The sequence below is a fragment of the Dermacentor andersoni genome, chromosome 1, assembly GCF_023375885.2.
Source record: "Dermacentor andersoni chromosome 1, qqDerAnde1_hic_scaffold, whole genome shotgun sequence".
NCBI classification, from domain to species: Eukaryota; Metazoa; Arthropoda; class Arachnida; order Ixodida; family Ixodidae; genus Dermacentor; species Dermacentor andersoni.
In genome coordinates this window covers 217,137,306-217,164,548 of record NC_092814.1, presented here as the reverse complement: position 1 = coordinate 217,164,548, position 27,243 = coordinate 217,137,306, and positions in this window count along the sequence as shown.

The window sequence follows — 27,243 nt, the reverse complement described above, 5'->3', positions numbered from 1 at the left end:
AAAGTAACTAGCTATATGTAATTGGTTACTGGAAAAAGTAAATAAATTACAGATGAGTGCTACTGATTAAACAAAGTAATCGTTAAATTACAAAATTAGCACAAAATGTAATGGATTACAAGCAACTAATGGCATGTAATTTGTTATGTACAAATATGATATGCACCACGCAAAAATTTCAGCTGAACGGAGCAAAAATTATACTCCAATCCCACGGAGAAAAATGAACTTGCAACCGCAACGCCACGCAAACTGCTTTAAAAACTTTCAGGTAGCATGTGTGTTTATTGACCAGCTTCATTCATCCAGAAAGATCACGTACTGCGCGACGCCTGCGGTAGAAATGATGTTCCCCATCCCCTGCCTTGGCCGTGAGTGGTGGCGCTGGTGAAGACTTCCAGGGTTAGTTCTGTTAGACAAACATCTATATCCCAGAAACTGGATGGGAAAACGGTGCCGCGGTAGCTATATCGTTAAGAGCGTCGCCCACGTAATGCGAAGACATGGGTTCATATCCAACCTACGACCAGTTGTTATTTTTACCCACTTTCACTTTCATTGATTTATCATTTCTTTATTTCAATTAAGAACTACAAATAATTGCCCTTATCTGTCCTTCGTGTCCTTCTTCGTTGACCTCTTATGATTGTGACTATATATCAGTGAAGCATACAATCACAGAAACCGGCACAGAAATAGTTAAAAGAATAAAAGCACGTACACGTAGGAAAAATAACAGAACTTGTCTGACGCTTCGGCCGTGGGATTAGCCGTTGTCGGAGGTCTGAGCCTGAGCAAATGACTCCGACAAAGACCGGTCCCACGGCCGAAACCAGCCTTTGAGAAAGGCTGGTCCACTATCCGAAACGTCAGTCAAATATACTGTGCTTATTGAACGTATGTCATACTCTTCTTCTTCATTTTACTAACGGGGCCAGCGTGATTTCCTCCTCAGCCATAATTATATATATATATATATATATATATATATATATATATATATATATATAACAGTGGAATATTATCAACGAGTTTTTAAATAGAACATCGCCAAACCCCGCCATAATTGGTATTAAAATTGGTGAACAAGCCCTCAATAATCCTTCAGCCATTGCTAACGCCTTTGTCGATTCATTTTGCCCCGACCAGCCACGTCTCTCAGTTCACATCGACAAGGCTTATCATCGTTAGCCACGCAGTTTCTTTCTCTGTCCAGTTTCCCCAGAAGTGCGCATGACCATTCTGAGCTTAAAAAACACGAGAACTGGTTTAGATAACTTTAACTCATCTCATGTGAAGCTTATAGCTCATCTTATCAGTGACACACTCTCACACATAATAAATCTAATTTCCAAACTAGTGTCTTTCCTTATTGCTTAAAGATCGCCAAAGTTATTCCTGTTTTCAAAAAGGGCAGCGAAAATTCGTTATTGAACTACCACCCTATATCTATTTCATCATTTTTCAGCAAGGTAATTCAAAAATTATTTGTAGTACGTTTAACTAGCTATTTCACAAAGTTCAGTATTTTGTCGTCTAATCAATTTGTCTTTCGATCTGGTTACTCAACTGAATTAGCGCTCATTAATTTAACTGATCATCTTAAAAGAGCCATTGACACAGGTAAACTTGCTGATACCCTGTTTATTGATTTTTCTAAAGCATTCGATTCATTAAATCATGACGTACTTTTTGCTAAACTAAACGCTGTTGGCGTATGTGGTCCAGCACTTTCCTTAATTCGCAGTTATTCACATGATCGAAGACATGTCTCTATTTCTGACACTCATTCTCGTGCCCAACTAACTAACTTGGGGGTTCCACAAGGCTCAATACTAGGGTCAATTTTATTTCTCGTGTACATCAATGACCTCCCAGAGCCCATTAAACATTCTAGTTGTATTTTATATGCTGACGACACAACTTATTTGTCTAACACGTATTTGGAATCACTAATATCTTACCTTAATGCTGACGCGGCTACAATCGTTAATTGGTGCAAAGATAATATGCTCAATATTAATGCTACTAAATCGAAATTTGTATTTTTTCATCGCCGCAAGAAAGTGTGCAGGAGAAGCCATGCATTAACATTGGTCCGACTTCGCTTCAGACTGTTGACCATGCAACATTTCTTGGAGTATAACTCGACAATCATTTGAAATTTATATATATATATCAAAACGTTTATTTAAAAGAAAAAAAATGCAGAAAGCGAGTTATAACTCCCTTATCTTTACTAACTCGTAAAGCTGCATATGGTATCAGAATACTAATCAAAGTCCGCCTCTATTTTCCTGTACGTATATTAATTTCACTCTACCACGCATTTCTTCACAGCAAGCATACGGCATTTCTTCTTGGGGCAATACCTACGTAACTCACTTGGCGCACCTGCAGCACACACAAAACCAAGCTTTGAGAATAATCACTTACAGCCATTTTTCATCTAGTGCCTTGCCATTACTCCGCACATATAATATTTTGTCAGTAGTGGATTTAAATAAATGTTCTCTTGGTGTCCGGACGTATAAATTTTATCGAGGAGAATTACCAATTTCGTTGATAACAAAATAATAAACTCCACGTTTCACTGGCACTCGATTTTCACTTCATAATAACTACCTGCTACCGAAACCAAGGACTAACTACGGCAAACTAACTGCGAACTTTTTGGCAACATCAATATGGGATTCACTACCACCCTCCATTAAATCATCTCCTTCCATTCATTCAAGAGGAAACTTCGTCACCACTTGTTGGGAAAGTGATTATTTTATTTATTTTACGCTTCTCCATGTGGAATATTATTCGCAGGATCTGTCTTCTGTGTTTATACTTTATTGTTATTACCATGACTAGACTTTCTGTTTTTGTTAATACTTTTTGTTTCATAGGATTCCTAAATTATGTGGTTTAACGTGCCAAAACCACTTTCTGATTATGAGGCACGTTGTAGTGGAGGACTCCGAAACTTCGACCACCTGGGGATCTTTAACGTGCACCTGAATCTAAGTACACGGGTGTAACTTCATAGGATTCCTACTGCTGTTAACCGCATTAGGTGTACTTTTTCTATGTATTTATTGTTGGAGGTCCCTCCCCAGTCTTTGACTATGGGACGTCCTAGAGTTACTTTTTCTGTAAACAATTTCAATCGCATCAATAAACTGAAATAGCCCAGAAAGTGGATGGGAAAACGGCGCCATGGTAGCTTAATTCGCAAGAGCATCGCACGCGTAATCTGAAGATGTGGATTCGTATCTCCCTTGCAACCAGTTGTTTTTGTCATTCACTTTGATTACCATTAATTTATCATTTCTTTAATTCATTTAATAAGTGCTACAAGTAATATGTTGTCCTTGGTGTCTTTGTTTGCTGGATTCTTTGATATGACTAACATCTAACATGACTAACTAACTAACGCTGAAAGTCTCACGCCAACGTGCCCGTACGACTACATTTTCCAAGTCATTTTTCCTCCGAACAGCAAGCGACTGCAACGACCTTCCCCATGAAGTTGCAGCCATCACTTGTCCATCAACCTTCCTAGAAAAAGTTACATCCCACCTGTCATCAAGAAAAAAACATGTTTTACTTTCTCACGTTAACCCCACCCCTGATGTAAAAATGAAATGAAATGAAAAAAATTTGGCTCCTCGGTTTCCTTTCTTCTAGTTCATATATATATATATATATATATATATATATATATATATATATATATATATATATATATATATATATATATATATATATATATATATATATATATATATATATATATATATATATATATATATGTACAGCGTACGCGGACATTTTGGTGCCCGTAGTTATTAATTGGGAGGCGATGACAAATTTTAGCTAGCTGTACTGCTCGCCTAAGGTGCACAAATATAAAACGACCATTCGCGCGTCTCGGCTGTTGCGATGGCGTCACCACTAAAACCCGCCTAAAACCCGCCCGCCTATTCTGTGGCGTCTAAACTCCACCGATCTGCTGCCTTCGATTTTTTCCCGATAGGCATACCAATGGCCTCTCTGGTGCGAGTAGTTACTTCGAGGTTGCCTGCCCGATGCGTCAAGTTACACCATCACTGCACGCGCCATAGGCTGAAAGGTGGGCGGCGCTATTTCTCGGCTAGATTATTTAAAATTCGAGTGGCACTTTCTTTTTCACTTTATCCTGCATCTAGCCCAGCAGTCGTGGGCGCACACTGTGACTGCACCTGCCTTCCTACTCCACCTTCATGTGTTTACCGTTTTCTAACTCGTATAATTTACGTTCTCTCGCCAGCAGCAGCGTCGCCACATTCTTGAACGATTCGTGAAGTTAACCGCGGCCTGTCAATGGTTGAAGTGACGGAGAACCGCACACGCATGAGCGGCGACGGTCACGGTCGGTTAGAGTACAATCTCCAGGGCGACGACCTCAGTAAATAGCCCGCTATCATCCTGTCAAGGCAACGGAGGCTTCTCGATATCCTGCACGCCTCCCTTTTCTTGCATGGCGAACTTCCCTGCATAGAGCAAGACACCGTTATCTCTCGAAAAAGAAGCCTGAGAGCTGCTGTTTTATATTGCTTTTCTGTGCCTTCGCTGCTATCTAGATGAGCGCTTTTCTGCTTTCTCTTTGTATAATTTCCCGAGTGCGTACTCACGGCGTAAATGCGCTCCTGTTCAGCAGTATCTTAAAGCCTGGGCAGAATATTGCCCCACATTCAAAATTATTCTTAATGGTTCAATTAAGTAGATCACATCACTATACAGCAATATATCTTCGCTTATTCAAGCGCTTGCGCAAAGCAGTTGTCAATGGAAATACTACAGTGCGATTTCAAGAAAAGCGATAATTTTCGAGATGGGAAAAAATGCAAAACGCCAACATGGAATTTCTTGACAGGGAGGCTTAAACACACAAATATCATTTGTGTTTATTTTGCCGTAACATATAATTATTTCTGGGTTGCTGTAAACTCTTGTAATTGGGGCAGCGGGATCGTCAAGCTGCCGAATGGCTTTTATTGGCGGCTCCTCTGTATGTTTACGAAATAGACGAAATAAAATTCATTTATTTATTTATTTATTGATTGGTTTATTGATTGATTGGTGTCTGAGTACTTTGCAGTGCCTTTTCTTTGATACTTTCGTTTTTGTTCTAAATTGAACTACCACTTCTGCAGAAACCAGGGGTTACACTGACAAAACAAGTGGGACGATTTAGGACAGCCCTCACCGACATCAACTATGTGTGGAAGACGCCATCCGTGTGGTCAAGTATTGTGCACGCGTGTATTTGTGGCGTATTTTTCAACGATTGTTATCACATTTAATTTTTTTTTATTTGCCCTTCGCACGGGCTAAAGCAGGTAGCCTGGACCTTGCTATCTCAGGCATCGGGCATTCCGCGCTCTGAGTGTTAAGCAATTCGAAGACTCGGGGTTGGGGGCAAACAATTATTTCAAAGGAAGGCCCGCAGCTACATTGACGGCCACGTAGAATGAAGTATGTTGGCGTTAAAGCCATTGTCTGCGTAAACTCTCTGACGTTTGCATGGGACAACATTTTAGAATGTATGCAGTCTATCGTCGGATTATCTTGGCATTCTAGTGCATGATTGTCACTGCTAGTGCATAAAGATTGTTTTGCATTGGAAAGAACTGAGGATAAAACCACTATAGAAATTCTTCAGGCAGTAGAAAAAATGCACGATGCCATCTTTCAGTGGCTTCACGGTCATTGTGGCACTGTCGGTAATGACCTCGGTGACAAGGCTGCCCGGTCTGCCCGCAGAGGCACTCATATTACATCAATTCCATTGGCAAGGACTGATGCTCCTAGAAAACTTGGTTTGCTCGCTCGCACAGCGACACAAGCGTTCTCGAGCTCTCCGATGGTATATACGTAATTGCCACCTGCGTACCCTGGACCCTTTCTTACAGCTCCAAGCGCCAGCTAGCCTCTTCCTCGGAAATGCAACACTGCTCTACCACCTAGGGATTTTTGTGGCATTTACGAACGCGTATTCTCTCCGTCTTGGAATGGCCGATACAGCAATGTGCGAGATCTGTGGTTCTGAAGAAAGCACCGAACACCTGTTGGGTCCTTGCCCTCACTACGACGTCCAACGTAGATCTTTACAGACTGCGCTAAGCCTACGGAACTCTAGCAGGACATTTTCAGAAACGACAGTTCTTGGACCCCGGCAACATCCGTTGATGGCGCTGAAAAGCAGTTCGTGAGCTACTGCAGTTTTTAAGGAGCACCACCCTTAGTGACCAATTATAGTACTGCTGTGCCTCCTGCTGCGTGCTCATTCTGCTCACGTTCTCTTTCTCTTTTGCTCTTTCTGTTCCTTCTTTCCCTTACTCCCAGTGTAGGGTAGCGAACCGGACGCTTGCCTGGTTCACCTCTGTGTCCTTCCTATATTCAATTTCTCTCTCTCTTTAGGAAGCGTAGGCACAACGGTCAGGTAACTTTGCATGAACGTGATAACTGAGCCCCTGACACAAGGCTTGCATTACTTTCAGGACTCTGGAAGAAGCGCTGCGTGATACTATGATTTATATTTATTCTACGTGTGCCGGTGGGGGGGGGGGGGGGAGGGGCGTTTCGGCTTCATTCTTGGGTTTATTTTTGATATCCCATGAATGAATACAAGTGCTGATATTTCCTAATACAGGCAAGCGGCAAGATGGGGATGTGTCGGTGTTTCTTTCTTCGTTCTCATGGTTTGTGTGTTTTCTTCTCTGAGTGCTCGCCATTGATTTGCTATACAAACTCGCCCCATCAATACCGTGCAACGCTAGCTCCGGTTTCCGGTATTCTCGCTCGTTCGTGCAGATTTTCCATTGCCTTTCCTTGCTTGCGATAGCAAAAAAAATAGCAGTCATGTCAAGTGTACTAGCGGTAACGGGAGCACATCTACAGTTACACGATAAACAAAAAAAAAAAGAAAGCGAGCCCAAGAGAGGTTCCGAAGGAACAGGGGGAAATACCGACAGGCAGGTTTCTCGCCTTGATGGAACTGTTCGGTGCTGGCACCCTGTCATTTGAAGGATCCCTTCTTCGTAGCTGAGCGTGGCCACACTTTCAAGGTCATCAAGCGCACGTTTCGCGCACCGGTCTCCCACGGGCTCATTCACTGTGCGCGTCGTGCACACGGCTTGCAGTTGCGGCCCAGCTTCTTCCGGAACGGAGAAGACCGAAGCCTTCCTTGGCCTTTTAAGTTCAATTTTCTACGTGGCAGATAGAGTAGACTTCCATTTGGACGACCTCGACAAGGGATCGTTAAAATCTGTCTGTCTTATCAAAAGTTAGTCTTGACATAAGTGATCCGCACACTTTCAAAACTTACTATTTCTGGTGCACACTAATATTCGCGAGAGAGAACAATAAAGGAAACAGCAATAAAACCAAAAGGGATATGCAAGCAGGCAGATTTATTCAAGCTGCGCGATGGAAATCTTATTTTAGGTACACTTACTTAAGCAATTAACTGAGTGACTATTGATTGCTGCCGGGCCATGCAAACCTGCGTGCTGTCGCAAAAAATGGCATTACCCCTGGTCTACTTAACTTCTTTTTTTTTCAGTCTCCTCATGTCGTTGAAAAAAAAATGCACTAAAGCATTGAGTGCACTACAGATGCATAACGTTTGAACACCATCAAAGAGCAGCGTTCTCATCAAGCGCCCACTCACAGAAAGCAAGATTCTTAGACACTCGCCTATTCTCACACGAGTGCGAGCTGCTATAAAGGTGCTGCTACGTTTCCTAAGAGACACGGGCTTAGTGTGACAAACTTTGACTGTGCACTGCATGACGTTGTATGTCTCATTGGGACATTGACATTCTGCATGATTAGGGGGCGCCTTCGCAGACTGTGTGACAGCGCCCATACAGACAGTAATTTTATATTGTGCATCCTTTTTTTCTCTTCCTCCCCTTTTCACCTTTCCCGGTACAGGGTAACCAACCTGAGATATCCTTTCGTTAACCACCTTCTCATTGTCTTTTATCTTTGTCTCGCTCTCTCTTTCAACACCGCCGCTTAACTCCATGGCCACTCTCTTCCCAATAATTATCAGCCTTTAGTGGCACCTCGATCAACTAAATGCTACAGAGCATTTAGTTTACCGCTTAACTTAAGGTTCGCTTCAAATTCTAACATCTGCGTTGGATCTGCAAGGTTATTTTTTTTTTCTTGTGCACTGGGCCTATGGGAAACTAAACAAATGTTCTCGCATTATTTCCAAATATCTGTAATTTATCTTAACTATATTCGTCTTGGTGGGAGTCTACAGTATTATCGAGCAATGTATCAATTTTACATATATAATAAATAAGATGTTGGTCACAAGAGATAGTGCTGACTACAACTTTTCACCTGAGAAGCTGGAAAAGCGTCACAACTTGCGCAACAACACAAAGGCAGAAGAGAAGCTTTATATAGCGTCGTTAGACTAAGTACTCAAACGAAAAAATATCCCCAATGAGAAATACCGGTTAAAATATCAAAAACACTGTATGTACAGCAAAGATGAATAAGATGTCCAAAGAGAGGCAAGTACGCACAATATATATATATATATATATATATATATATATATATATATATATATATATATATATATATATATATATATATATCCTATTTTCTACAGGCATAAAGGCCCATGGGCTTCTTAAGAACCAGACTCCTAATCAGTGGACAATATTTTGCGACTCAAAGTCTGCTTTACAGTGATTTTGTCACCTATTCAATAAATGTCCTGTCAACAACTCGTGTCGGACATACGATAAACGCACCACCATGTGATCGCAAAAAAGACACAAAATCGTGTTTCAGTGGTTTCCGGGTGATTGCGACACCTCCGGCAACGACCTCGCTCACAAAGCTTTTAGAAAAGTACATGAAGGAACAAATCTTGTTTTTGCACCTTTATCAAGCACTGACGCAGCCCAGCATCTAAGAAAGCTAGCACATTGACATTGCAAATTAGACACACACTTGACTTCACTCAGCATCGTTTCCATTCACTCGACCCTTCTATGCAACTGCGTTTGCTAGCTGGTCTTCCCCGAAGCGAAGAAACAGTGCTGTGTCGCTTAAGCCTAGGAGTTGCATTCACCAACGCATACTCATTCTTGAGCGAAATGATCGATAACGCTGAATATCGTTATCTACACAGTTTCTTCGTCTTTGCTGACGAAAGAGCTATATAGAAAACCGTCTGTTGAACACCGTTTCGCGTTGGAAGAAATCATTGGAACGTGGTCTCGCATATCACAGTTGCAGAAGACCGGAAAAGTGCGGCTATGGTTTTTGGAGGCTACCGGACTGAACGACATTCTGTGATGCAGAGCAGAGAACTTTCACTTCGTTGGCGATATCAACCTGATCTCCTCTAATACTTTTCCTCTCCTGTCCGTTTTCCCCACTGTAGGGTAGCCAACTTGACTCAGTCCCGGTTCCTCTCCGCCTTTAATTTATCCTCATTTGTCTATCTGTATATCCTGGCATTTACCAACATATGAGTAACATAGTGGCTATGTCATTGTGCTGTTAGACCGATGGCGCAGGATCTAATTTCGGCCCACTCGGCCGCATTTACATTAGGGTGAAATCTAAAAACATCAGTGTACCATATATTGGGTACATCTTTAAGATTACCAAATTGTTGGAATTAATCCGGAGTCCCCTACTACCGCATGTCTCATAAATATATGGAGGTTTTGACACGCAAAACCCCAGAATTTCATTTTTCTTTTTCAATGAGGGATCTACAAAAAGCTCTAAGAGTCATTTAGTGCTTCTAGGGGTAAAAATGGTGGCTACATACACGAGGATAACTTAAAGTTAATGAGTTAGCTCATTATATAAAAAAAGAAAAGGTTCAACGGTAGAGAATGCGATCCTGTAGTTGCGTCAATGTGGTCACACGGAACAAGTATTTACCATGCTCAAAACAGCGTGTTCGTGTCGTAGCACTCAGTTTACATTTCATCAGTCATATTGAATACGGCATGCTGCTTTCTGTTCATACTGTTTTTTATTTCTTACTTTTTTTTTCCTCTAGTATTCTATATGCATGCAAGAGCCTCAGGAAAAAGCAGCAGTGTCCACGTCCACGCTTGATATTCAAACTTTTTCAAGAAACTTTGAATGTCACGCTGTTTGTACGGAACGCTTAACGACACGAAAAGTTTCGACAGTAGCGTGCTTAGTGCTCGCAAGAAATGCGCCTTTACTTATTCTTGCGCAAAATTCGAGCCATGGAAACACCAGCACAATACAAACTCGTAAAGGAAACCAATATTTATGAAAAATAACACTTTCCTTAGGAAGCCAAGCAAGAGAGGAGAGCGCATTTGGAAGTCAAGATTTCCATATAAAAAAAACCATTGAAGTTTTGACCTAACGCGTTTCTATTTAGGCAGTAAGTAAAGAATCCTTCGATAGCCCAAAAAAGTACCCTTTTTTTCCAACACAAATCGAACACTGCACGATCCCTTACATGGTGTAAAAAAAATTAGAGGGCCTTCGTCGAAGGCTTCTAATCATGTAAAGAGCACCAAAACCTAAACGCCCGCCTAATAGCGCATGATGCTTTTTGGCTTCATATTATAATGGGACTTCTCGAAAGAACTTGCAGTACAGTACGCATAGAAAGTTGGGGAAAAATATTCTGCATGCCTCGCTAATTATATGTGTAGTTTTCATTTAGTTTAACCTCAGCATTTGGTCGCTACCGCTATGCGATATTTTTTCTTTTCATGTGCACAGAAAAGGCAGCTCTTTTTTTCTTCTCGTCGGAAAACCACAGACTTTTCAAAATCCATCAGGGCCGTGTGAAGGTAGCTTTTCAATCTTCACAGGCGAGGCACAACGTCACAGCAACGTAGCTAAATCATAGGTGATGCGATGTAAAAGTAACCGCCGCTTCTATTTTCGGTATTTGCAGTCATCCGTGGCGAATCTCTGCGTGCTCGCTCATCACGGATCTGAAGCGCACGTTGTTGTCGGCAATACGCATGGGCGAGCAGAACGAGGCACTTACACTGGACGGCGGGTCACGTTCCCCGGTGTACTGAATTACAAACCTACTTCCTAATTTCGCGCCATGTGCTCACGGACGTTGAGTTTACGCAAACATCAAGACTACAACCTTTGTGAGCTCACGGCTTTTGTTACGCCCAAGTCATTGAAATCTCGTTAAAGCACTTACAAAAGTTGTTGAAAGAGCTGACTTGGTCCGCCCGGTTGTCTAGACTTCCCTAATGGTCTTACGAGTCCGTGGCCTGCCGTTCTGTTTCTGGCGGAATGGTTCCCATTAACATGTTTGTTCCTTAAAACTTAGACGTACACTCACAAAACGTCATTTAACTAATGAAGAAAAACTACTGGTCCTTTATCCAGCAAATCCAACCGGTCATGGAGGGACATAACGACCTTTACTGTATGATCATATGATGGCATGAAATTATTGAACATCGGCGTTATGTAGGTTTTGTATTTTAGTTGAGTGCAGAAGAGCGTCACATCATCATACAGGATATCAGTGCTCGCCGAACAGGATACCGAACCAGATGAGAAGACTACGGTAGCCAGGACATCTGCACTCTTCATGATCCGCATGCGTGCAGCAGAGTACTTGTGTCACCAGAGTCTGCATTTTCGCCTTTTCTGAATATGTCGCGAGGACCCGTTTCATTGTGATGAGTTGGTTGCAAAGCTGACACGAAAGAGATAAAATCCATGAACTGTGAAATGCAGCCCACATAGTTTGAAAACTCTTTCTTCATATGGGCCTTAGTCATGTTATCACATCACCCTGCTTCCAGGGAAATGTTATTTCATTGAAATTAAAGCTTGTGTCCACCGCTGTGGCTGAGCGGCCATGGCTGAGCAGCCATGGCGTTCTTTGTTAAGCCCGAATCCTCCTTTCCTAAGCAGTGCGACTCCTAGCAGAGATTGCCGCATACTCATGGCTGCGATACGCAAAAACGCCCGAGTACTGATATTTCATACTGGCTGCAGGAACAGAATGTGGCGGAAATTCTTCCAGAAAGAGCTCTATGCTGCCCCCAACAGCAGAAATGATGTAAAAAAACGTCATTCGTGAAATGGTATTTTAAGCTAAAAGCTAGATTATCGAAAATAAAGCTGCGTAATTCTTGTGCCTGCTGCTGAGAATGAAGTGACCGGTTCGATTTCTGGCCGCGGCGATCGCAGTCTGATCTAGGTGAAATGCAAAAAACCTTGGGTGCATATTGAGTAAAGACAGAATCAAAATTTATTTGGTGTCTGTCTGTCTGTCTGTCTGTCTGTCTGTCTGTCTGTCTGTCTGTCTGTCTGTCTGTCTGTCTGTCTGTCTGTCTGTCTGTCTGTCTGTCTGTCTGTCTGTCTGTCTGTCTGTCTGTCTGTCTGTCTGTCTGTCTGTCTGTCTGTCTGTCTGTCTGTCTGTCTGTCTGTCTGTCTGTCTGTCTGTCTGTCTGTCTGTCTGTCTGTCTGTCTGTCTGTCTGTCTGTCTGTCTGTCTGTCTGTCTGTCTGTCTGTCTGTCTGTCTGTCTGTCTGTCTGTCTGTCTGTCTGTCTGTCTGTCTGTCTGTCTGTCTGTCTGTCTGTCTGTCTGTCTGTCTGTCTGTCTGTCTGTCTGTCTGTCTGTCTGTCTGTCTGTCTGTCTGTCTGTCTGTCTGTCTGTCTGTCTGTCTGTCTGTCTGTCTGTCTGTCTGTCTGTCTGTCTGTCTGTCTGTCTGTCTGTCTGTCTGTCTGTCTGTCTGTCTGTCTGTCTGTCTGTCTGTCTGTCTGTCTGTCTGTCTGTCTGTCTGTCTGTCTGTCTGTCTGTCTGTCTGTCTGTCTGTCTGTCTGTCTGTCTGTCTGTCTGTCTGTCTGTCTGTCTGTCTGTCTGTCTGTCTGTCTGTCTGTCTGTCTGTCTGTCTGTCTGTCTGTCTGTCTGTCTGTCTAGTCTAGTCTAGTCTAGTCTAGTCTAGTCTAGTCTAGTCTAGTCTAGTCTAGTCTAGTCCAGTCCAGTCCAGTCCAGTCCAGTCCAGTCCAGTCCAGTCCAGTCGAGTCCAGTCCAGTCCAGTCTCAATGAGCGTGAGAGTGAGTGTATAGGCGGTATTCCGCTATTAGACCATTTAAGCGTTTTAATTTTAAGCGCTAGGTTACAAACTCTTGAGCACAGAATTTCCTCAAGGCACGAATCGCAGTCCCCTAGTGCCAAAATCTGTCGTCTGCCTCTTACTTTAGGACTGCTGCATATTCGGACTTCTTCCTTTCTTTTGATCTAACAGCATGTCGCGTCCACCTTTACAAGCAGACATCCTGGCATAAACGCTGCCATCGTTGCCACAACAAGCAGGCAGGCATAAGCTGGAAACAAAAAAGAGGAAAAAAAAAAGAAAAGAGACTCGATGATAAAGGAGCCTCACTTTTCTTGAGGCGATTGGCGCTCGCTGCTAACCCAGACTCGCTGCTAACCCAAGGCGGCTAACGGATAAAACTGTTTAAAAAGAAGAAGAAGGAAAAAAAAATAAAGAACAGTCCGGAGGCTAATGGTCGAAACACGGCGTTGTCTGTCCCGCGAGAATCTCAGGAAAATGGCTCCACCGGCCTCATGGAGGCCGACATCTCCTGCTGTATAGGCGGTAGGCGCGTCGGAAGCTGTTAATATTTTAGCTCCAGTGAGTTCTTCCTTTCGCCGCGTGTTGTTTTCTTTTATTACGTCTTCCCATGTACTGAACTGGCTGTTCTTTCCTTCGCCATTCGTGTGCTTTATTTCACTTGGCCGTGGGCGCAATGCAACGCAGGCGGGCAGGGCGGTGGGTGGTAACTTCATCCGGTCAGTCGTGCAACGAAGGTGTGTGACCTGCGGCACCTTTTCTCTTGACCTGGTGCTCTTGGAGCAAGATCGAAGGTAAGCTAGTTAACCCTCCCCCCCGCCCCCCTTCCTGCTACTCCCGCCCCGCAACGCACGCGCGCACTCGGTCCTTCTTGCGTTCACCCCTGAAAACGCACACTGCGTAGTCAGTTACGCAACCGCGCACATAATGGGCTCGCCGACAGCTTTCTCCACAGCTCCTTATCGGTAGAGATCGATCGAATCGTGCCGTGGGTGGCAATGACCTTCGACAGAGGCTTCGTTCTGCTCGGAGCAAGAGCTAACTGTGCTTACACGCATGGAAGAAAATGGCACAAAAACATGGGTACGCCAGGAAGACGCGTTTTACATGGCGCTGGTGTTCAAGCGATCGTACACAAGCTGTCCCAACTATAATGCGATGAGTTAAAAATAAATAAAGAAACAACACAGGTTTTTCTTCGCGAATAAGATCCCGTGCACGTTATGTTGTTGGAGCCTTGTTAGAAACTGCTAGTACCGTATATACTCCTGTAATGGCCGCAGGTTATTTTTTTTTCCAAGGTTTGGGGTAAAAATCTGGCGGGGGGGGGGGGGGGGGAAGAGGGGGGTGACGCCATAACACGAAGAAAAAGAGACAACATTATTTTCGTACATATTTTTAGTGCTACATGCCTTTATTGAACTACAGTACTCGCTTGTGCTGACTCTGGCTATTCTTGGCTATCCCCCTGCCGGTTGGAATAAATGGTGACGACCCATACATCCGTGACGGCAACGTCTCAGAGGCAGCTGCTAAATCTCGGAGGCTGTGCTTTTGCTAACTGGAGGCGTCGAAAACTCGGCACGGCTGCCTTGTTTTGCCAATGATTAAGAAAAAAATAAAAGCTTCGGCATTCTCGCACCCTACAACAGATAACACAGTCAACCATCTCAAAAATCAAGGGTGTGGCCTATACGCAGGTAAATTTGAAATACATTTTTTTGAGGATTATCTTTTTACAAAGTTCGGGGTGCGGCTTTCACATGGGTGCGGCTATTACAAGAGCACATGCGCTAATCTTCTAGTTCCTGGCAGCTAATTAGTTAATTAAATGTATTTATTTACCTTTTTTGTTGCTCTCATTGTCAAAATTTCAGTTGGGTGGTTATAAGGAATAGCAAGAAACGTTAAAATTAGGGGTTTCCAGCAAGGTACACATCACGTGGCTGCTACCCGCCGCGGTGGCTTAGCGGCTATGGTGTTGCGCTGTTAAGCCCGAGGTCGCGGGATGAAATCGCGGCTGTGGCGGACACAATTCAATGGGGGCGAAATGCAAAAACGCCGGTGTCCTGTGCGTTGGGGGCATATTAAATACCCCATGGTGGTCAAAATTAAACCGGGGTCCGCCACTGCGACGTGCCTCATAATGAAATCGTCGTTTTGGCTTGTTAAACCCCTGAATTGATGCACGCGGTTGCTTTTTCCAGCAGATACAGAAATCCCGGGAAATGTGAAAACTACCGTGTGACGGCGTACCCGCGTGCATGGGGTAACAGCGCTATCAAACAGTCTCAGTAGGAAAATAAGCTTTTCAGCCGGTACTGGGCCGAGAGGCGGCGATGACAGCATGCATGATCTTTCCGTGACGCGCCAACAGTTCCCGGCGATTATTGCGCATATCAAGATCAAGAAAATACGCTGCCTAGAACAGTGAACTTTATATGAACAGCTTGTTGTCCCATTGGGCCTCTTCTATTATCCATCTCTAACAGTCTCCGAATGTCCGAGACGCTACACTCATTGGCTGAGAGCACTGCCTCGGGCAGTCCGGGACTGTCAAGGGCGGATCACCTAAGGGGCCCACTGAGGATGGTTAAGAGCCCACTGAGGGCGCCTAAGAGCTGCGGTTCCCGTTTTTGTGACGAGCGTTGGCGTTGTCGCTCGTTGTCCTCGTAACCGAGCGAACGAGCGCAGCAAAAAGATGAAAGAGCGAACGCGAAGCGGGGATGAAAGACCGCGATAGTGTAGAGAGCGCGAGCAGGTATGACGAAAGCGGGGGAGAAGAAAAATTAAGACAGCCATTCCACTCTGTGAAGCACTTTCTGATTACGAGGCACGCCGTAGTGGGCGATTTGGACCACCTGGGGTTCTTTAACGTGCACCTAAACACACGGGTGGCCCCCATCGAAATGCGGCCGTCGTGCCCGGGATTCGATTCCGCGACCTCATACTTAGCAGCCCAACATCATAGCCACTAAGCAACCACGGCGGGTACGATTGCCATTTTCGTTCAGCATCGCGGGAACGTTCTTCGTCGGTGGTCGTTTCGCACCGGCGCCGTTTACATTCTCGTTGCCGTTCCTTCCGGCGTTCCTCGTTCGCATGTTGTTCTTCGGGTGTACGAGCTATACGTGCCCGCCTCATCGATAACGCAATTGTTTTTAGCGCTGACACCTCTCCTGCTAATATACTGCGATAACCTTGACGTCACGCTATTGTTCACGGTGAGTGTTCTAATCTGTTCGGCATTTTGATATCTGCGCCGCCGCACTGCGCCAGTATGGGCTTGTTCGAAATCGCTAAGTCCGTTTCTGTTTCCAGACGCCGAAAAAACTACGGAAGGTTAGTCATATACAGCTTTCGCTGTAAAAGCACAGTGACAAGCACCGCGGGCTTTGCGGCGACGATGGATACGAGATGGTGCCAGAGTAGCGCGCGTCGTCTGTATGCATACAAAGCGCTACATGAGTGCAGGTCCGTCTGCGGCGGTTGCTGTGAATGTTGCTGCTGTGTGTGTTCGATATAAAATGGCGAGGGAGCAAATAGATTTCATTTACTAAGAGAATTACCAACTACGTCGCAAATTATTAGCCCATGTCAGCTGCTATAGTAAAACGTACGCTGTGAAAACGTCTTGTCAAAGGAGGCCTGCGTATTCGGGATTTCATGGAACGGGTCTGTAAATCTGTGATGATCTCCTTCCTTAATGGCGTTACATTTTTCCAGTTTACCACTGTTATCACAAGCACGTTAAGTTTCGGCCTGTAGTTGTACGCTCCGCGAACGAAGAACGCAGATTCGTACGACGTTTCTTCATCTAAGAATCATGTTTATGTTTAAGCAAAGTGTGTGACGTTGCTCGGTAAGATTTATTTGCGGTAGAGTGAATAATGAATTTATGTTTCATTCGAAAATTTCGAAACACACACACACACACACACACATACACACATACACACACATACATACATACATACATACATACATACATACATACATACATACATCCATCCATCCATCCATCCATCCTTCCATCCTTCCATCCTTCCATCCATCCATCCATCCATCCTTCCATCCATCCATCCTTCCATCCTTCCATCCATCCATCCATCCATTTATCCATCCATCCATCCATGCATCCATCCATCCATCCATCCATCCATCCATCCATCCATCCATCCATCCATCCATCCATCCATCCATCCATGTAGTCGAAGTGGAGCGTTGAGTGGAGGAACGTTTTTGAATACGGCGGTTAGAGAGAGCGAGAGAGATGGATCGGAGAGAAGCGGGCGAACATAGCAGCCTCGAGAAGCAGCCTATTCCCAAAGTTTACCTAAGCTCACGAAAAAAATGTAAGTCATAGCCGGACATAAAATACACCCTGCCGAAGCATCAAAGTGAAGTCTGCATTGTTCTAAAATTAACCAGATCAATTTGGGCTAATTTCTGCTTGACGACTGGCCCGTATAGGTCAGATTGATAAACACATATTGCAGAGCTCAACGCAATGAATAAATAAAACACTAATTAAACAAATAATAAATGTAACTTAGTTTTGTCTGATGTAGTATTTGAACGCGACACTTAATGCGTTTCGCTATAGTACTTAAGTTGACATTACTAATGTTCCCAAACACCGAGGGACGCCTATAGATTCAGATCCTACCACTGCGAAGGAAAATTGATTGGGCAGTTCGAAAAAGAAAAATAGGTCATATTTAAATAATGCTGCTGCGCGGCTCGCAAACATCCTAATTGTGCACCAAAGAAAAACAATTTCGAACAACAATTGCGCTCCGCTTGCGCAGACTCATAACTTTTATTCTACAACTGGCACTGGTAAAGGCGCCAGTGCCCGAAGACTTGCATCAGCTTTCCCGTCATCTTCGCTTTTAGCGCGGTAGAAAAAGAAAAAACGAGAGAGAGAGAGAGAGAAAGAAGAAAGAAAAATGCAAGAGATTAAATGCTAGTAGCTGCCAACTTACGAGCCCGTAAACGTCGTTGCTTCACTACACTGCGCTCATGCGTCCTCCTTTGCCTTTTCTCAAGTTTTCCATACCATGCGCACGACGAGGCACCGCCCCAGCGATTAGCGAGCGCCGAAATGAGGGGGGCAATTTTCTCGCCAAATCCCCCGGCGTCAACAAGAAGGTGAACAGCGTTGCAGGCTGGCGCCTGAGACTACTTTGCTACAGTCTAGCTAGTAAAAGCAGGCAGAATCTGCTGGCGGTGAGACCCATGGCTCGATGAGCCATGCTGGTAAGTTGCGTCTCTCCCCCGACGTCGCTCGTTTCCGTGACTCCCGTGCACTCGAGAGTAGGTGCACGCAGCGCCAGGCCATGGGCTATAGGGGCACGCACCGCTTCTCTCTGAAGCATGGTGCAGCTTACGGCTGGGCGGAGCGATGCGATGCCTCACGATGGAGATACGTGCAGTGCCATGCAGACGCTTGGTACCATATACGCATCATTGTGCCAGCGCCGCGGGCTAACCTGCGCTCTATTGCTGTGTAATCGAATCGCAGTGTGAAAGGTGCACTACCGCGAGGTGATGTGCTGCAAATCGTACTGCATTATTCATTTTCGTTAGGTAGCCTATTCGGTGCATATGCGTAGGAAGCGAATGCGGGAAAATGTTCTTTTTTCTTTTTATGTTACTTAAAACGGCCACACCTCCTTCACGAAGTACGCGGTCCGTTCTTTATATTGTGCTTAGCGGCTGGGTGCGAGGGTGTAGGAGGGTGATTGTGCAGAATTAGTTTTCTAAAGATTTTCGTCAATGCCTTTGGTAACATTATGCCTCCCAACCTGTGAACTTCAAAATTCGTAATCGCGTGGAGATGACATCGAGAAAGAGGGAAGAGAGGAAAGGGGGGTAGCACGCATGTGCTTTTCTTGTTGCTACAAATCGCCCTGAAAACGAATCTTCTGGATATACAGTAGTGAACAAATAGACATGATATTTTTGCATTTGCATCCTGTGAGCTAATGGACTGAGAATATTGGCGCTGCATTATGCCCAGATCGGTAGCCGAGGGCAACTATCTCTTGAAGACGCACTGCCATTGTACTTTCTTCACGCCACATAACCCACCCACTGCATACATACTTGACGTATTCCGACAATGTATCACAAGGAAACCGGGATATCAACCAGTAGTGAAAACACGATGGCGTTGGTGAGATAAACTTTTAAAATTAGGTCGGGAGGGTAGCCGAGCAGTAGGTTTAACATGCCACTACAGGATTAATATGTAACAACAGATCAAACGATGAAAGGATCAAAGATTAAAATTGCCGCCCGACTGGCCACTCGAGGCACTTCGCGTGTATTCGCGGGTTCTCTCATGCTTGGAAAAACACTTAGGTAGCACGTGTTGACCAACAAATTATGGGGTTTAACGTGCCAAAATCACTTTCTGATTATGAGGCACGCCGTAGTGGAGTACTCCGGAAATTTCGACCACCTGGGGATCTTTAACGTGCACCTAAATCTAAGTACACGGGTGTTTTCGCATTTCGCCCCCATCGAAATGCGGCCGCCGTGGCCGGGATTCGATCCCGCGACCTCGTGCTCAGCAGCCCAACACCATAGCCACTGAGCAAGCACGGCGGGTGTGTTGACCAACAAAAAGCTGTATCCGGAGTTTTTCATGTCTCTCTACAATTTCCTCATTGACACTTTTCATCTACTTATAACACTTGAAAAGTTTATTAATAAATAAGACTAATTATGTAATTAGGAGGAATGCAAAAAAATAAGCTCAGCATCGCCAAGCGATGGCAAAAACATTACATTGGTTCTGTCCGGCTACTTGGCATTCCCATATTTTTAAAGTTTGGCCAAGTTATGTGGAACACCCCATAATGTCACAGACGTTAGTGTAACTGGCCTGTACGAGCTCGTCTTGCCCTTGTCACTTTTGCCTTTGTAAGAGAGGTTCATGCTTTCACGCCATGCAGTCGGAAAATTCGTTGTATTAATGACTCCCTCCATGGCATTCAGCAGTATATTGCTGTGTTGGACCTAGCTCTCTTCATGAGTTGTACTGGGATTTCATCGGATCCTACTGCGGTGTGTTTTTTTTTTTAGAAACAGTTTACTTCGACAAGAGACGATACGAACACTGAGTCATAATCACGGCACAATTCCACCGGGACGATAACATGTAAGAAACGAAACACAGCACGTTTTCAACATAAGTAATGTCCGAGTCCTCACGCACCAACATATAAACACGTATACCCCCGGAAAGGCACAGTTACACATACACTAAATGCCACATGTACAAAATGATTTTCAATATATACAGTGTACACAATGGTTATGTACAATGATGATGTGATAGAACACTTTACACAGTTTTGAAGTGATGGGCACGAGATGTGTATATACAAAAATGATCATGTATACGAGAGGACACACACACAGAAATCACGGGCACCTGCATTCTATGTGCATTAAATGAATACTTCTGATGGTCTGGCTACAAGAACCAGGCTGGACGAAAATTCAGCCATACGCGTCCATCAGCCACCGACAGGAAACGACATGACCACTGTCGAAGGAACTCTTCTTCTCCAAGGAAGAACAACTCCTCCGACAGAACCGACAGTAGCTCAGAGTAGAGCCTCCCCATAAGTGGAAACAGAGCGCGGTGACGACGTCCCATGGCAACTGCCTCGCACCGGTTACGCCATAGACAGAAGGCCCCCGCAACAATTAAAAGTCGCGCGAAGCGGCCGCGTGAGCAGCGAAAAGATGTAATAAAGCGGTTAACTCCAAGGCCACGAAATCCAGTATGCACGGCCCTCCAAAATATCTATTGCAGCAGTACATGTTTATTGGATTCTTGAAGGGGGCAATTGGGACACTGCGAAGATGGGACAACGCCCCACCGCTCAAGCCTGTCCCGAGTTGGAAGCACTTGCCACCCTAGACGCCACATGAAGTCGCGTAGGTGGCCAGGCAAAAATGACGCCGTTATCGCATCCCACGACACATTATTTGAACGTGCGAGGCGCGCTGGGGGAACTAGAGGAAGCAGTAAGGCTGACATAGTATCTACTACACGGTTTTGTAGAACGTCTATATCAGGATATACCTGTTGTATGTGGTGATAAAATGCCACGGCCGTACAGTAAAATGTAGCTGCGTTTAACACTTGTGGTCCGTGATTTAAGTGTACGCCCGGTAACATGTAGCGAATTTCCGTGCCAAGGAAATAGCAAGCGAGTTCACGCGCTGGACACTGATCATGCTGTAACAGACGGAGCAGAAATCGCAGAGCAAGCAGCCGGCAGCGGACAGACACGGATGGGAAGGCGAACCCACCGCGAGAGCGTGGTTGCCCAAGCGCCGCGCGACAGACCAGTTCTGTACGGCCCGACCAGAAGAAGGCACCAAGAAGGGACTGCAAGGACCTAGTAACCCGTAATGGTGGCTGTAAGACGTGACAAACGTACCACACTCGGCCGCAAAATACAGACTGCGCTAAGTACCTTCTTTCTGATAGGGGTAAATCATACCCTTGAACATCTTCAATATTTCGCCTTACATCTTCAAGAATTGAGAGCCACACAGAGTCTGATATGCCATTAGAGGTGTAGTAAAGGCCTAAAATGCGAAGAGAATTGCTCTTTTGAAGACGGAAAAGGGGACTTAGGCGTGTCTGTGGTGAACCAATGAACAAATAACGACATTTTGAAAAATTTAGCGCAGCACCTGAAATATTTCCGTACTCAGTGAAAATTCGAAGGCTAAGGGTTAAGCTATCTTCATTCCTGAGATATAATGTGATGTCATCGGCGAAGGCTGTCACCTTCACAACACCGCTACCAGGCAGTGGGAGACCGCGTACGTAAGGGTCTCTCACTATTGAGCGCAGAAATGGTTCAAGGCTCAGCACAAAGAGTACTGGGGACAGAGGGCACCCTTGACGAACGCCACGAGTAACGGGAAACGGTGCACTTTCTCGACCATCAAGAAACAATGTACTTCGGATATTTAAATAGGTATTCCTGATTAGTTCAACAAAATTTGACGAGAAGCCGAACGAGGTCAGTACATTAAAAATGTAGCTATTTTCAAGGCGATCGAATGCCTTTTCTTGATCCAGTGAAACTAAGAGACCACGTGCCGACCTGGTCAGCGTGTATGTCATTATGTCACGCGTAACGAACGAAAGACTGTGTATCTCTCTGCCAGGGACTGAGCATGCCTGATGGTGTCCTATTAGGGAAGGCATCAGGCTTCTCAAGCGCCGGGTGAGAACAGCTGTGAAGGTTTTGTAGTCAACGTTGAGAAGCGTGATTGGCCCCATTCCTCTGGACGAACTGATGACGGATCGTGCTTAGGTATTAGCACAATACGACCGTCCCGAAAACTAAACGGGAAATCAAAGTTCTCAAAGCATTGGCTGATAACAGATACGAAAGTGGCACCAATATCTTCCCAGAACGTTAGATAAAACTCAACGGGTAACCCGTCCGGGCCTGGGGCCGAGCCACGCTTCATGGAAGATAATGCTGCCTTCACTTCCTCGGCTGATGGTCGTGCACAAAGACGGTCAGCTGCCTCAGGTGGAACCTGAGGCAGCCCACTAAGCAATGTATGAAATCCTCGAGAGCCAGAATCTATTTGCATGGTCGTACGCGCCATGTTTTCAAAATGCGTTACAAAGAGCGAATAATCACGCGTGGGAGGTGGTGTAACAGGAAGTGCTCTTGGGGCCGCAGAACCGAATGCATTCGGCTGTCTAAAAAGCGAGTTTCTTGAAAAGCGCAGAACTTCGGGGTGTGCACACGGATTACGTCTGCATCGCCAAGCAGCAGCTGACAAAGACGACGCCGCGATGAGGCGTTGGAAACGCCTCCGTAGCTCACGCTGCCAGGACCGCATCAACGGAGTCAGTTGATTGACCCGAAGGGCGATGCGGAGCTTCGTGGCAGTATCCGCCAGTTCTTCTGACATACGTCGTCTGAGTGCACGTCCTTCAACTGAACAGTGCAGACGCCACTGCACCTTGAGCGCATCCTATGACTCTCGGTCAGATCTAGAAACAGAGGCGCCCAAGACTCTTGACAAACAAGAGCGCGAGCGCGCGTCATGTAGAACGCGGATGTCCAGACGCCAGGGTTTTACTGATGAGGAAGCAGGGAAGCGAATTTCAAGTATTACTGGTTTGTGATCGGAAATATAAACAGGGGATGAAGGTAACGTTATCACATCAGATCGGGTGACATACTGAGCTAAACTGCTTGGCACATAGGCACGGTCTAACCTGCTTGACGACGTACCGCGTCACCAGGTCCAGGCAAATAAAGAACCATGAAAAACTCGATATGTATCCAGCAACGGAAAATGCTGGACGAGGCGACGCAACTCCCATGCGTTCCAATCAGGGCGACCCCAGCCCAGGCCTTGCACATCTGCTCGCGTGTCTAAGACGCAGTTAAAATCCCCAACGAGCACCACGTGACGACCGTCAAGGAAATACACGTCCAGGTCACGGAAAAAATCATTGGACTTAATGGCCTGCGCGGGTCCATATATGCACAAAATCCGTAACCTAAATGAAGATAGTACACAAACAAATGCCAATATTCGCCCATTCCCATCATAAAAGACAGGATGACCTCGCAAGAGAGCTCTGTTGAAAATAATAATGCCAACTCCGCTAGATCGTGATGTCGCGAAGGAGAAGAAACAGTCTAGGTTAAAAGTGCGTTTGAAAGTAAGGACATGTCCAATGGTGAAAAAATTTGTTTCTTGTAAACACAGTAAGTCACAATTTCTTGCGCGGGCCACGCTGATAATTTCGGCTTGTTTTACAGGACTTCGGAACCCTTGTGCATTTAATGAAATAATCTTCAGGGTGTCAGCCATAATTAATTAAATGTATCACCAAACTGACCTGGTCGTGTTGTTCAAGTCAGCGCCCCGGGAACAAGTCCAGGGGTTAAGCAGTGCACGCGTCACTTCTTCGACCCTCTCGAAGAAGGCCGAGGTTTTTTGGGCCGCTGTAACTCGGCACGGCGATCGGGGCCGCCGTCCGAGCCAGAGGCTGACGCATGAGCGCGCTTTACGTCTCGTGGGGCCGCCATTTCTATGTCGAGTTCATCCAGGCTTGGCGAGAGTCCAACGCTGCTATCAACTCCGAGGCTGAAGCTCTTTTCTGATGAGGATGATGTCGGTAGCGGTAGGGCGGCGGGATTGATATCATCGTCGCCGACAACTTCGGCAGCTGGGGGCTCATTCAGATGTAATGGTTGCGCCGTTGTAGGAGATGCAATTGAGGCGGATGAAGCCACAGCAGATTTCGTGGGTATATCGACTGTAGTTATCGCAGGGTCAGGTGTTTTATCTGCGTTTAAAGCTTTGCTGAGATCAGGAGGAGTGATGGTAGGAGCCGAAGTGGAGGCGCTTTCGGTCACAGCATGCGTGTCCTTCGCTGCTTGGAAGGCCAGCGAACATGGCGTGTTGCGATCCGCCACGTCATGGTCTTCTTTTTCAGTAGAGGAGGCCGGCGAAGATGGTGCGTTGTGACTTCCCGAGCTGCATGCTTCTTCTTTTTCATTTCTTGACGCTGGTTCTTGCGGTGTCAGTGCAATTTCTTTGGTTACGGCGTCACGCGCAGTCGCAACCGCAGTTGACGCCGGCGGTAAGGGGGGAAAGGCTCCAGTAGCAGCGTCTGAGTATGAACGCCGCACAGGGCACGCGACCGTAGGGGGACTATCGCCGCAACGCCGACAAGGACGGTCACACCCGTCGTTTTCGTGGCCATGGACGCCACAACGGCCACAGAACGCTGCGGTGCACTGTGGACGGTAGTGGTCGCTGGAACCGCACCGACGACACACGCGTTGCAAGCCGCGGTAGTCAAACGTCACACGATGACCAGAGACTCGCAGATAATTTGGGACCGGGGTTGTGGTACTCATTTCCATACGCACGAAGCGTGTGCCCGTGAGCACGCCACGTCGTCCGCTCATAAGACCAGCGTTGACAGACAGAACCTTGCCGTATGGTGATAGTGCCTGGACGAGGACTTCGTTCGGAACGAAGGACGGCAAAAAGAGGCAGGTTACGTTGGTTACCTGCGGGCCGACGGGAACGACGGGACAACGCTCGCCACCGATGACGAGGCAGCCAGCATCGACGATTAGAGTCATGGAAGCCATGCTCTTGACGGTGACTTGGAAGTTGAGGCCTCCCATGTGCTGAACGCAGTAGACCTCAGAGAGGCCAACTATTGAGGCCGTCGCGTCGACGACGGTCTCGGGACCATTCCCCGTAGGGACAACAACATCGAAGACGTGGGCCTTCGAGGGAGTCCATGACGCTGTAGGCGCCATGGCGTGAGAGGTGGACGTCCCCGACGTGGAACACTCAGGGGCGTCGGTAGAAGCGTTTGTTCCGTCTTCACGCTAAAGGGTTAAGGAGCCCGTGTCGCAAAACGGGAAAGATTTTCGAACCTTATATACCTAGGCCTTCCATGTGATGCAAGGAATTGACTAAATTAATTAAATTTGTCAAGCTACAATACGTAAAAAAATCGTAAGCTATGACTTGCACACAACCTAAAGTCATGATAGCTCTCGGAATGTAATTTGACTATACGAGAAATCATAATTATGTTGCGTGAAAACTCAAGGAAACCCCTTCATACACACAAACCGGCCGCGGCGTCCGCCACATTGCGCGCGCTGGCGCGATGGGTGTCTCGGGGGCCACGGAGCGGCGCGTCCGGTTCTTTGCAATAACTCCAGCTGGCGCTCGCCTCCCCCGCATCGCGGCCCACGCAAGAGGCCGTAGTTCCACCAGGCCCCGCAAACTCTCAAGTTCAACAAATGGCCACACAGGGCAAAAAAATCGACCCCGCGCTGCTGCTAAGAAAACCAGCATAGTAGAATCACTTCGGGATTCTTACGATAGTTTGAACATTTTTCGCTATAGGCGCCGTAATAAGCGCAATTTTATCTTACAAACTTTCTCTTATATTTACCGAAGCATTTTGTTACATAAAAAAGAGGGCGAAATTATCATTGCGAATTAGATATTGTAGTCTTTGTAAGTAAGTTTATTGTTTCTTTGTCACTATAACGCAAATAGCTTTCAGCATCATCGATCTTTCACGTGACCTCTGGCCTGGATTGAAAATTTTTATCGGTAGTTTCGAGTGCATGACGGCGCGGATTTATTCGTTCGTGCACTCAGACTGGTTGCTTCTTTTTTTTGCTAAAACTAGTTTATTGCGCTTTGATGTCTCACGTTATTTAACCTGGGTTGAAGTGACGTGTTTGCAAGCGGACATGTAAGACCGAAAGTTGGGTATCGGTCGTGAGCCATTCGCAACACGTCTGCATCGAAACGGGAGCTGGATTCTGGTGCGGCTTACAACTGCAATAACGGTGAGTCGTTTAACACCGCTGCTTGAATCGTTATATAACATTCGTCTCGTTAACTTACAGGCGGAGACAAGTTTACGAACTAGATCCTGCACAACATATGGCACTCGGCATCCTCCGTTGCTGTTTCCTAAATAAACGGTTACTTGCGAGGCTGTCGTTATACACACACAATCGGCAAAGAAAGAGCGATATCGGAACGCGCGTCTCATTTTTCATCTTATTGTAGCCGTGGCCATGGGTGACTGGGTAGCCTTAACAATATACATATAAAACTTTTTTTCGAGTCCGCCGGCAACTTCTTTCGTCCACAAAGCCGAATAATCCTTTGGTAAAATGATGTGAAAGTACAGAATTTAATGTATTAAACAGTTGCAAGCGTGATAATTCACTCATATTTCGTATTATTTGGTTCCAAATGTTCTTGCTGTTCAGTTTGGTTTACCGTAGGGCATTTATTTATGTACCTTCCGCTGCTCATTCTCGAACCACTGCGGAAGGTACAGTTCCCCTTCTCTAAAGTTGTTCTTTATTCTATGGTTCCACTACAAAGCTCGCCTTCGTGCATAGCGTTCGCGGCAAGCGTTTCCCGGTCTCTTCGTCTCTATTGTGAATGTTATGCGCCGAATGTTCACTTGTACATTTTTTTTTTTTTGCAGCAGAAGCAGCTCATTCACCATCTTTTTCCTTTCTTGGTACTTG